The sequence below is a fragment of the Puma concolor genome, chromosome A3 (genome assembly GCF_028749965.1).
Source record: "Puma concolor isolate L17-30 chromosome A3, mPumCon1.1.hap2, whole genome shotgun sequence".
Taxonomy (NCBI): Eukaryota; Metazoa; Chordata; class Mammalia; order Carnivora; family Felidae; genus Puma; species Puma concolor.
In genome coordinates, this window is record NC_141669.1 from 8,461,421 (window position 1) to 8,474,091 (window position 12,671).

General features: G+C 37.1%; 1 protein-coding gene and 1 long non-coding RNA gene across 7 annotated transcripts in view; both read right to left on the bottom strand.

Annotated features, from left to right (window-relative positions):
- Nucleotides 1-12,671, bottom strand: part of ROCK2 (Rho associated coiled-coil containing protein kinase 2) — a 141,314-nt gene that overhangs the window by 92,587 nt on the left and 36,056 nt on the right. Inside the window, exon 1 of one of the 6 annotated variants that reach the window (XM_086700031.1) lies at nucleotides 1,535-1,661. The exons of the other annotated variants lie outside the window; for them this stretch is intronic. The gene's annotated coding sequence lies outside the window, so the exon portion shown is untranslated. Of the gene's footprint in view, nucleotides 1-1,534; nucleotides 1,662-12,671 lie in introns of those variants that run through there. 6 annotated transcript variants of the gene reach the window in all.
- Nucleotides 3,558-4,973, bottom strand: LOC147582231 (uncharacterized). Its single transcript, XR_015248872.1, has 2 exons — nucleotides 4,852-4,973; nucleotides 3,558-4,614 (listed from the first exon to the last, which is right to left on the bottom strand). It is a non-coding gene; the product is annotated as an uncharacterized LOC147582231 (long non-coding RNA).

The following is a 12,671-nucleotide window of genomic DNA, read 5'->3' on the forward strand; positions in this document are numbered from 1 at the left end:
AAATATTTTTTTGAATTATCATGATAGTTAATACATCATCTGATTGAATCCTATTCCTAATTTAACACTGGTATTCAGTTGAAAAACTACTAGCAGATAAAATTAAAGTTGTTATTCTAATACTGATTGTAGATAAATCAAACTTAAAAAATATTTTGCGTATCTGTTACTCACAAAATTAAATACTAGACATAGACTTTGGGACACGCCCCACTAAAAAAACTCCGCCCATTCAAGGTAACAAATATATACAAAGAAAATAATTAGTATTATTAAGAATAGGAATGTTGGGGGCGCCTGGGTGGCGCAGTCGGTTAAGCGTCCGACTTCAGCCAGGTCACGATCTCGCGGTCCGGGAGTTCGAGCCCCGCGTCGGGCTCTGGGCTGATGGCTCGGAGCCTGGAGCCTGTTTCACACTCTGTGTCTCCCTCTCTCTCTGCCCCTCACCCGTTCATGCTCTGTCTCTCTCTGTCCCAAAAATAAATAAACGTTGGAAAAAAAAAATTTTAAAGAATAGGAATGTTGGAGATGGTAATGGCCAATAACACAAAGCAATGTTTATTATATCTTTGTGGATGTATGCACAGAGAAAGCGAGAGAGTCAAGCCACTCTAACAATAGAGCTATGCCAGCAGTTTTCAAATTTTGAAGGTAAAGTTTTGTTTACTAGTGCCTTCTTTACTAGAAGGTAAAACAACTTGAGTCACACTTTCACTCAAAGACTAAGAACAATCCTCCAAATCTCTGTTTCCAGTCAATTGTTTAGTTAATTATACAAACAGAACCATCTCCTTCATTTTATAACTAGAAGTCTGCCCATATGATTTCCACCCACCAAGAACCTAAATATAGATCATTTCCACAAGTTGTGAAATTAAAATTTAAGCTTCATCTCCAAACAGACCTTATCCATTTGATCCATCAATCACTCAATAAATGTTAGTTATTTTTATTTCCAGAATTTTCAATACCACCCAAATAGATATTTTGCATTTAGAGATTACATTCAAGAGATGTAGGGGCATAAAGTGCTTTATATTTGGCTTTTTCATCTAAGCCTATCAGCACATCTTTGATACTAACAGATGGAACCAAAAACAGTTCCATTACTGGGGCGCCTGGGTGGCTCAGTTGGTTAAGCATCCAGCTTCGGCTCAGGGTCATGATCTCATGGTTCATGAGTTTGAGCCCTGCGTTGGGCTCTGTGCTGACAGCTCAGAGCCTAGAGACTGCTTCAGATTCGTGTCTCCCTCTCTCTCCGCCCCTCCCCCACTCATGCTCTGTCTCTCTCTGCCTCTCAAAAATAAATTTAAAAAACATTAAAAAAAAAGTTACATTACTAACTTAATGTGTTCCATAAAGAAAACTATTTTACTTCTTTAAATTTCATTTTCAACATCAGTATAATACAACATCTAAATCACAGGGCTAATCTGACAACTAATCATGTATTGTTTATAAAGCCAAGGGAAACAAAGGTTAAATCTGAAAATGACTAGTCGCTATACCTATTTTTTGTTATGAATGTACTTACATTGTAATCCACTTAACAAACTCTTTTTATTCCCAAGTAGTTTTCAATCTTCAACTTAATACAGCTTGAAATTTTATTTCGGCCAATTAAAATCTAGGAATGATGACCTACAACACATAAGTGTTAGGAGCAACATTTTGATAGCAAGAAATTCAAAGCAACCTAAAAATTTGGTAAAGAAATACTAAGATTTTATTAAGGCTTGTTAGAGCTATATTAAGCAACCATTAAAAATGATGGTTATAGGGGCGCCTGGGTGGCGCAGTCGGTTGAGCGTCCGACTTCAGCCAGGTCACGATCTCGCGGTGAGTTCGAGCCCTGCGTCAGGCTCTGGGCTGATGGCTCAGAGCCTGGAGCCTGTTTCCGATTCTGTGTCTCCCTCTCTCTCTGCCCCTCCCCCGTTCATGCTCTGTCTCTCTCTGTCCCAAAAATAAATAAATGTTGAAAAAAAAAAATGATGGTTATAAAGATTATGTAAAAACTAATATAAAATATTAATGCTAAAAGAAAGCACAGAATATACTGAATGTATGTATGATCATTCTACTTAAGGGAGTACGCATATGAAAAACTTTGAATGGAAATGCAACAAAGTAAATATAGAAATGTGATATGATCATGGAGTTATGTGGTTTTGTTCTTTTCTTCCCCTAAATTCTAACATTTTTTTGAGGTACATTTTGTAACTGATAATATAGTATAAAATCTAAGTGTTCACTAACTGTTCAAGATATAAAGTACTAAAGAACACACTTTAACAAATTTAGATTTCAAAAAAGTTACTCATTTATTACCTCTAGCTTTCCTTATTTCTACTGAAACATGTCCTATTTTAAATTCTAAAACTTTTCACTGTTCTGCCTCCTACAAATCATATGTTCTTTTTCTCCCTGAGAGCTCTCTGGAATTCAAATAAATGTTGCTTCTACCCAAAGCTTGAACAGGAATTTTTATAAGTGGTTAACAGATTAATTTGGGAAGACTGGACTTTCCATCCAAAAAGCAAGGTGGGTTGCTCCATCAACTTAAATTCTCTATTTCCTACAATAAAGTATTATTTACATATATTCTATATATTTCTTGTCCAGCCTCCTCCTAAGTATTTTACATTTTTGTGGTTATTATCACATTTAACTAGGTTGGGCATGTGAAGGACACCGAGCTCCTTTGAGAAAAAAATTTTAAATTTTTTTTAATGTTTGTTCATTTTTGAGAGACAGAACGTGAGCAGGGATGGGGCGGAGAGAGAGGGAGACACAAAATCCGAAGCAGGCTCCAGGCTCTGAGCTGTCAGCACAGAGCTCCACGCAGGGCTCAAACCCATGAATTACGAGATCTTGACCTGAGCCGAAGTCAGACGCTTAACTGACTGAGCCACCCAGGCACCCCTGAGAACAAAATTTTAAACGTTCCCAAATGAAACATATTTGATATACCCCATTTCTTACTAATTAATGTTCAAATACATATTAGGTAATTAAAAACAAATGTGATTTCCTTAAAATTCTGTTTAAAACTTGTACAGAAAAGTAGTATAAACTTCATGAAAAACATGAATGAGGGGTGTGGGGCCGGTGAACTTTATACTCCAGAACCCCCTCATCCTGACTCAGGTGCTAATTATTACATCATAAGATAAAAATGAGTAAGTAATTCCTCTTCAAGTTTGCTAAATTTCAACCAAGGTTTTCTATTACAAAGACATCCTCCACTTTTAAATTCTTGTGTTTGAAATGCTGGCAGGGAAGGGGTAACGTGAAGTCATATAACCTTATACTCTGTATCACATTTCCCAGGTGAAGAAAAATACGTTTCTTATAACTCTTAAACTCAGATGAGAAGTGGACAACTGAACTGCTGGGTGAATGAGATGGAATGAAAGGAATTTCAAACACAACACTTATCCTTGCCTATTATTAGAATTTGGTATGTCACTAGCTCCTAGTAGTATTTTTTTAAACTATAGACATTTAAATCTCTCATTTATTTTATTATTTTTTTTAATGTTTATTTATTTTTGAGAGAGAGAGAGAGAGGGACAGAGTCCTAGCGGGTGAGGGCCAGAGAGAGAGGGAGGCACAGAATCTGAAGCAGGCTCCAAGCTCTGAGCTGTCAGCACAGAGCCTGACGAGGGCTCGAACTCATGAACCATGAGATCATGGCCTGAGCCAAAGTCAGACGCTTAACCACCTGAGTCACCCAGGCACCCCTAAACCTTTCATTTTATATCCCACATAAAAGCAATCATTGGAAATATTCCAATCACATCATTATTCTGACACATATAATATCCTCAGTTTTCCAGTCAAATATTAATCACATCTAAATAATAAACTTCTGAAGGCATAACCAAGTTTACAAACCAAGCTCTCATGAAAATCAGAGGGCAAAAATATATACCCACAAATCACATTAGACATCAATGTACATTGAGCACCAACTCTGTGCCGAGGGAAGTCACTTTTTCTCATTTAATTCTCATAAAAACCCCCACTGTGAAAAGGAATGCAGATAATGGAGAAAAGCTTTTGGACAGAGCCATTTGGCTACATAACAGAAGCAGAAGTTCTAACCAGAAGCAGCTATTTCTACTCCCCATACAACTACTACTAGAAAAGAGCAAAATAAAAAGTGTTTGTAAAGTATACACCCTTTTCCTTCTAATTATGTATGTAACTCTGCAGACTCAGTGGCCCCATACTTTTACTGAAAAAGTAAAATATTCTTCTCAACAGGGGCGCCTGAGTGGCTCAGTCGGTTGAGCGTCCGACTTCGGCTCAGGTCATGACCTCACGGTTCCTGAGTTCGAGCCCCGAGTCAGGCTCTGTGCAGACAGCTCAGAGCCTGGAGCCTGCTTCGGATTCTGGGTCTCCCTCTCTCTCTGCCCCTCCCCCACTCGCACTCTGTCTCTGTCTCTCAAAAATGAATAAATGTTAAAAAAATTTTTTTTTTTTAATTTTTCTCAACAGAAACTACAGAAGCAAGGTATATTTCATCCTCACCTAGGAAGCAATGTTTCTTCTCCACATCTGAGGGGACTTTTTAAGTAACACTTCAACAACTAGAAAAAAAATTTTAACCTTTTAAAAATTTTTTTTTTTTTTCAACGTTTATTTATTTTTGGGACAGAGAGAGACAGAGCATGAACGGGGGAGGGGCAGAGAGAGAGGGAGACACAGGATCGGAAACAGGCTCCAGGCTCTGAGCCATCAGCCCAGAGCCTGACGCGGGGCTCGAACTCACGGACCGCGAGATCGTGACCTGGCTGAAGTCGGACGCTTAACCGACTGCGCCACCCAGGCGCCCCAAATTTTAACCTTTTAAATTAAGTATCTGTCCCATCTCCCTCTCCCTTCCTCCCTCCTTCTCTCTCTCTCTCTCTCTCTCTCTCATCTACTGTATCTACACTCACTCCCCCATAAATAAAAGAGAAGACGAGCAAGTCGTAAGGGAATCTAATATACTATTTTTTGGTCTGTTTTACATTTTGGTAGTACATACATTATTACTTGGCAGACAAAAGGTCGCATTGCTAAAACAATCTGAAAACCATACAGGCAAATCTAGAGTTTACAAAGGCTGATTATCAACTATCATTTCATTCATCACTCCTCTACATATTGCTCAATTTCTGGCAATAACAACACCCCAAATACAAATAAGAATTTCTTGTCAATTCAGATACACATTAGTAACCCTGGTTTAAAAAAAAAAAATACCTAAAAACACTGAACCTAAATCATCCTTAACTTGAACTCAAATCACCATAATTTCTCCTACACTCAAAAGGAAAAGGTAATAATACAAACACACACATGGAGTTAATTTTAATGATCCACTTCTATGGCTGATAATTCTATCTACTATCTATACCAGGACCTAGTACCGTATTTCCAAGTATCCACAAGACGCCAACAGACCTCAGAAATCTCCTAAGTTAGCTGTATGTACTCAATTGGAATATATAAGATGATCCACTAAGGTGCAGGAAGACGATATTACAATTTTGCATATTTAACCTTAAAACATTTTAAGTTCAATATAGGAGTTTTCAGTAACATCGCACTCTTGTTAGCTTTCACCGAAGTGTGAAATACTACAGTTTATATGCATCTTACCTTATTATAGGTAAATATGACCTACCAAATTCTTTTAAATTCCCCAGTAGAAAGATTTCCAAGGAGATTTAAGACAATCCATTTTGGGGTGTAAACATATGCCAAAGCTTACCAGACTGTAAAACTTAAATATGTACAATTTATTATCGACTATACTTCAACAAAACTACCTGAAAATGAATGTAATATATATATTCACAGATTTAAGATAATACTAAAATGCAAATTGTACGAATAGAAAATGGCAGTGTTAATCCCTTATCTGCTCCTTCTATAAGCTCTTATGGCCCAAATTATAAAGCTAAAAACAATGGCAAGCTAATCCTATCACCCCCCTAAAATTAAAAGTTACCTGAAGCCTACTAAATTGCATTCATAACCATTAATAACATATAATAGTTCTGCTATAATCTGAACTTCTAAAACAATTACCTCTTATGCAAATAGACAGAAGGGAATGATTAGAATATTAAGTAAAATACATGATTTTTTCCAGCTTGTTAATGTTTTTAAATGACAGGCAAGCTTTCTCAAATTAAAAAGAAAGTCTTCGAAATATAAGACATTATGAAAAAAGCCAAAATTCATGCCAAAATGCTTTCTTAAAATATAAACAGTAGCTTCAAAGACCCCTAGACTGTTCATGTTCTTAAGCTATCAAGGGAGGTTCCAAGTTCAGATGAAAAAGATGAGAAGACATTTTTCGTTTGTTAAAAAAAACAAAAACAAAAACATGATAAAGAAGGTGATGGAAGTAAAGGCCTTTGTGGGCCTAAATCTCAGAGAAAACAGCACAACCCTCAAGATTTAAGGCTGCAGAAATTCAAATGTCTGTGATGCAGTGTTGATATTTTTATTTGAATTGTTACTGCTCTTGTTAGCGTTCTGGTTGCAAGCCGTGTAGGTTTTACACAGTCTGATCCTATCCCATTTCTTCTCCTAAACCTTGTTAGTTATGGCACATGATTGTTCCAGAACACAAAGCTTTTCAGAATTTGTATTTCATGTCTGTGACTGGACAAAACCAAAGCCACCACAACTAGAAAGATATTTAAAACCTGAACAACAAGAATACGGAAACAAATCTCTATAATTCTTTGCATAATGTCTCCTGCCTGAATTCTTTCCAGCACTTTACCAATTTTCCTTTTTACCAATTAAACTTTACCAAGTTTACCATTAAACTTAATGATAAATGTTTGGAAGCCTCTTTTATGTTTCAGTTTTTTTGTTTTGTTAGTTTTAACATCAAAAGAAGGTATTTTTCTTAACGACTCACACACCACTGGGAAACACTAGTTCTTCTTACTAAGGTTTTTTTTTAATGGCTAAAATATATGAAAAACAGGATGGTAAAAAACTAAAGTGCATTTTCTTGATAGCTGGTATCTTTGGAAGACAAACAGAAAAAAATAATTGAAATGTTGAAGAAATAAGTAACAAAATAAATTCTACAATAAGAGAGGTTTACTATACAGTTGAAAGAAAGTACTCACTTTTTCTAGCCTAATCAGTTTAAAAATGGTTGTATACCGGGGCGCCTGGGTGGTTCAACTGGTTAAGCATCTGACTTCGGCTCAGGTCATGATCTCACGGTTTGTGAGTTCGAGCCCCATGTTGGGCTCAGCACTGACAGCACAGAGGCGGCTTCAGACTCTGTCTTCCCCTCTCTCTCTGCCCCTCCCCTTCATGCGCATGAGCTCTCTCACTCTCACAAACAAATAAATAGACGTTAAAAATAAATAAAACACTACCCTTTTAATGAATGAATGAATGAATAAATAAAATGGTCAGATACTATTACAATGAAGAAATATATAACTAAAGAAAATATATTCTCAACAGCAAATTAATGAAAACAATAGTTAAAAAAAAACCTTTGTTAATAGTAACCACTGATACTTTTTATTTATTTTTTTTTAATGTTTATTTATTTCTGAGACAGAGAGAGACAGAGCATGAGTGGGGGAGGGGCAGAGAGAGGGAGACACAGAATTAGAAGCAGGCTCCAGGCTCTGAGCTGTCAGCACAGAGCCTAACTCGAGGCTCGAACTGACAGACCATGGATCATGACCTGAGCCCAAGTCAGTCGCTCAACCGACTGAGCCACCCAAGCGCCCCATTAACCACTGATACTTTAAATGAAATATAAAACTGCCTGTGGAACTACATGTGTAGCATTACAAATTGAAATTCATTCACTGCATCATTCACAGAACAAGTTTTTACAACTAAGAAGTAAAAACCCTTAGGAGGGCAAGGTAGTACAACATTTCATCAACACTAATATTTACGATAATAGATTGTTAACAGAATTTTATACTTTGTGAGACAAAGTCTCATACAGCACTGCAAATTTTATAAAAATAAGATCATTAAAGTATAAAAGAGTTTTATACTTTGTGAGACAAAGTTTCATACAAAAGTTTTCTGGCTATCTTGTCACAATGAACTTTTAAAAGTTACGGAACTTCTGGATGAATGACTTTTTCTTCTATAAAAAAAACAAGTACTCCAACGTGTGGCCTTGCCTATGATAACAAGTACCTATTAATAGTATGCTGGCAGATATTTCTGGAAAAAAATTAACAGATTTTGTCTAAGTAAAGGTGATATTTTAACAATCAAGAGTCTCTTGCTTAACCTGGCTTGCACATGTGTGCATGCTCTCTCCCTCTCCCTCTCTCAAAATAAATAAATAAACTTAAGAAAAAACCAACAAAACCACGTTCTGGGTGCTAGGTGAGCTCACTGCTGTTGGAGTATTTCTGTACTTAGACTCTTCCAGCGGACAGATGAAGGAAGCACAGGTATGTGTGTGTGCACTCACATCTACATCTCTATTTGCATATATCTTTATTGAAAACCATGTGTTTATTTAGACTGATAGCCCCACTTCCATTCCAATACCATGTGTTCACTCTAGCTTTTGTCTTTTCCCATATTTGTACCTCTTCTCCCAATAGCAAAAGCTGATTCCTTCTCCCAATATTAAAAGTTATTAATTTGCTCAGTTCTTCCATATGTTGCCAGCTCCCTACTCTTAAGACTTTGGTGTGGCTCACACATTCCTTCTTGTGAAAGCCCCAGCTGCTCCAGAGCTACCTCGTACCCCACTCCCATTGACTTGACCTCTGTCATGATTTTAAAACCTTAAAAAGGGCAGAGTGGCTAGAGAAGATAAGGAGAGCTAGAGACATACAGATTTTAAAAAATTTTTTTTTAAGTTTACTTATTTATTTTGAGAGAGAGGAGGAGAGAAGGCGAGTGAGTGTGAGCAGGGGAAGGGCAGAGAGAGAGGGAGAGAGAGAATCCCAAGCAGGCTCCACGCTGTCAGTGCCCAGCCCAACTCAGAGCTCGATCTCACAGTGAGATCATGACCTGAACCGAAATCAAGAGTCAGACACTTAACCGACTAAGCCACCAAGATGCCCCAGAACATGGTTTTGAAATAGTACTCTCCTCTAAAAGGAATTAAGGATCCTTAGAGAAAGGACTGATTCTAGGACTAGAGCAGGAAAATTATAAAATGAGCCTCTAGCATCTTATGGCAAAAGGATATGTACAGGTGACAAAACGACATAAAACTATATACATGCATCCTATCAATGCAAATAACCTAATTTTGATAATGTAGTTATGGAAGATGTAAACATTGGGGGAAATTGGGTAAAGGGTCAAAAAAAGGAACATTCTGTATTATTTTTGTAACTTCCTGTGAATTTATAATGATTTCAAGTTAAAGTTGTTACTGTTGTTGTTGTTTAAATAAATAAGTACACTGGAGCGGCTGGGTGGCTCAGTCAGTTAAGCAGCCGACTTCGGCTCAGGTCATGATCTCTCAGTTCCTGGCTTCAAGCCCTGCGACGATGGGCTCCGTGCTGGCAGCTCAGAGTCTGGAGCCTGCTTACCTTTCTGTGTCTCCCTCCGTCTCTGCCCCTGCCCCACTTGTGCTCACTAGCTGTTGCGCGCGCTCTCTCTCCCTCGGGTGCCTGGGTGGCTCAGTCAGTTGAGCGTGACTTCAGCTCAGATCATGATCTCACAGTCCATGAGTTTCAGTCCCGCGTCCGGCTCTGTGCTGACAACTCAGAGCCTGGAGCCTGCTTCAGATTCTGTGTCTCCCTCTCTCTGCCCCTCCCCTGCTTATGCTCTGTCTCGGTCTTAAAAAAAAAAAAAAATTTAAAAACTTAAACATTAAAAAAAAGTACACAAAGATTGACTGGATCACATCAAAAGGGCATGCAAGCCAATCTGAAAGGGCTCCCAGTGGCAAATGGGGGACAATCTGAGTATTGAAATAAATGATGATAATAATGAAGTATAACCCATTGAATAAAAAAAGAATTTCTGGTATAAATAAATGTATATGAATTCTTTTTCTTATAGTAAAATGCCAACTAAAAAATGTAGAAGAAATATTGAATCAGAATAGCAGTATTTGGCAATCCTCACAGTAAAAATTAATTTAGGTGAGAAACTTCAATGGATACTAAAACCAATGGGTGAAAGCAGGAACAGACAGAAACATGATTTTACACAGTCCCAAAGTATCTCCCCACAAATACTTATTAGTTACAAAGGAAGGAGGGAGTAAACAGAAACTTGGTAGACATCACCTTTTTTTTTTTTTTTTAACTTTTTGTAATGTTTATTTATTTTTGAGAGAGACAGACAGACAGACTGTGGCAGGTGAGGAGCAGAGAGAGAGGGACGCACAGAATCTGAAGCAGGCTCCAGGCTCTGAGCTGTCAGCACAGAGCCCGAAGTGGGGCCTGAACTCACAAACCGTGAGATCATGACCTGAGCTGAAGTCAGATGCTTAACCCACTGAGCCACCCAGGTGCCCCAGCAGACATCACCTTTAATCAAGTGATCTAAGTTATTAACATTACCTAATGGGATAAATTGTATACCACAAAATAGGATTAAGAACACAACATCATTTCTGTGAAATTGCAGCTAAAAAATACCTATCTTGGGTCTAATCATCAGAAAACATTAGATGCACCCAAATTGCAGGATATTCTACAAAATGAGCGGTTTATAACCTTCAAAATTGTGAACAGCATGAAAATCAAGAAAGACTGGGAAACCGTTCCAAATCGAAGGAGATTAAAGAAACATGAGGGTTGGCTGTAATGCATGATCCTGGATTAGATCCTTTTGGTCTAAAGAACATTATTTGGGCAATGAACAAAACTTGAATGAGGGATCTCAGCAAGGTGATACAAAAGTTTTGAAAACTTTTTCTTAAATTGGAAAATTGTTTCCAAAAAAAATTAAAAAAAAAAAAATCACACCAAGGCATGTTCTTGACTCAAAGCCTTTGAATTTGCTATTTCTGTCTGAAATGATCACATCCATGTATCTGCATGGCTAACTCTCCTACTTCCACTGGGTTTTTAGTTTTCAGAGAAGCCTTACTATCTCAACTGTCAACACTATATATATTCACATCTTTCTCCTTGCTTTACTTTTTTTTTCCTTATCATAAATCACTATCTTATATACAATTAAACTATTATTATATGACTGCCCATTAAAATGTAAACTGATGGCAGGGACTTTTTGTTTTGTTCACTGTAACATTCCCAGGGCCTAATCCAGGACCTGGCACGGTATAGACACATATTTATTAGACCAAATGTACACAAAGTCCTTGGGACACAAAGGACTTAAGATACAATTACAAAATAAGTTCACTTTCTCAATCACAGCGAGTATACTGAAGTAGGTAAAAAGACCTCTAGTGTTAATTTGATAGCTCTGGAGTATCATTTCAATAGATATGTCTGTAGCATAAACAAATGACCTAATGTCCCCCCTCTGAGGGGCTTAGTGAGCAAACTGGATTTCCATCAGAAAGCAAGCTGTACTAATGCAGCCAGCTAAGACAACAATATTTACCAACAGCACGTGGAAAATACAGTATAAACGCTCTAAACGCTGAGAGACAAGAATTAATTGTATCAGACTTGATTGAAAACTACCGATAAATACACAAAGAAAGCAAGTTTTCTCCGGGAGGGAGGGAAGGAAGTAAACTCATATTCAAAGGAAGTCCATAGTGCAAACCAAGGGACATATATAACTGAGGTCTCTGATTTTATTACCACATTTCCTCGAGAAACTACCGAGACTATAATTAAACTAACCACAATGATCTCAATTAGTTTACAGTATTATAAAACATACCAAATGGTTTGTATTTAAGAAAAAAGTATAACCCAAAAATCTGCAAAATGATCTTATGGTTTCTACACATGGAGTGATCAAATCACTAACATCTCATTTTACAAATTTGTTTTTCTCCTATGCCACCAAATAATATAGATGACCTTCCTTTCTTGCATACCAAAGACAGAAAACATTATCTTCAAGAAATTCTTAAATAACATATCTGAATTCAACCCAATACTTCAAAAAATGAAACACAAAAAAGAACAACTATGTATGTATGTGTACACACACATATAAATGTATTAATGGGCATGGTTTGATAATCATTAATTAAGTTACACACATGACCCCATCTATCTTACAACCAAACTGGTTCTCTGAAGGTGAATGAAATCCAAATTTATAAAACAAATTCTAATTTCCAATAGAAATAATATTTGTAAACCTAAAGTTGACTACAACGCTGCAGCTCAGAAATTGAGAAGCTGAAGAAAGCTTCCAGAACTCTCATCAGATTGGGAACAGAAATTAAAATTTGGGACTCACAAAGAAAAAGTCCAGGCTAAAGGGCTACACCCCAGAAATAAAGAAAAAACAGAAACAAACCAACCCTCAAAAGATTGAAAATCGACCTCAAATCTGTTCAATCATTGAGTAGATTAAGGTGGTCCTTCTCAAACCTGACTGACAGAAAATATAAATCTCCCTAAAGAAAGTTAACATTACCTAATTATCTAAGCATTTTATCCACACACAATATCCAGCAGTCAAGCAAACATTAGCAGTCATACAAGATAAAACTAAAATACCATAAAACCAGAAGAAAATTTTCTAAAAAA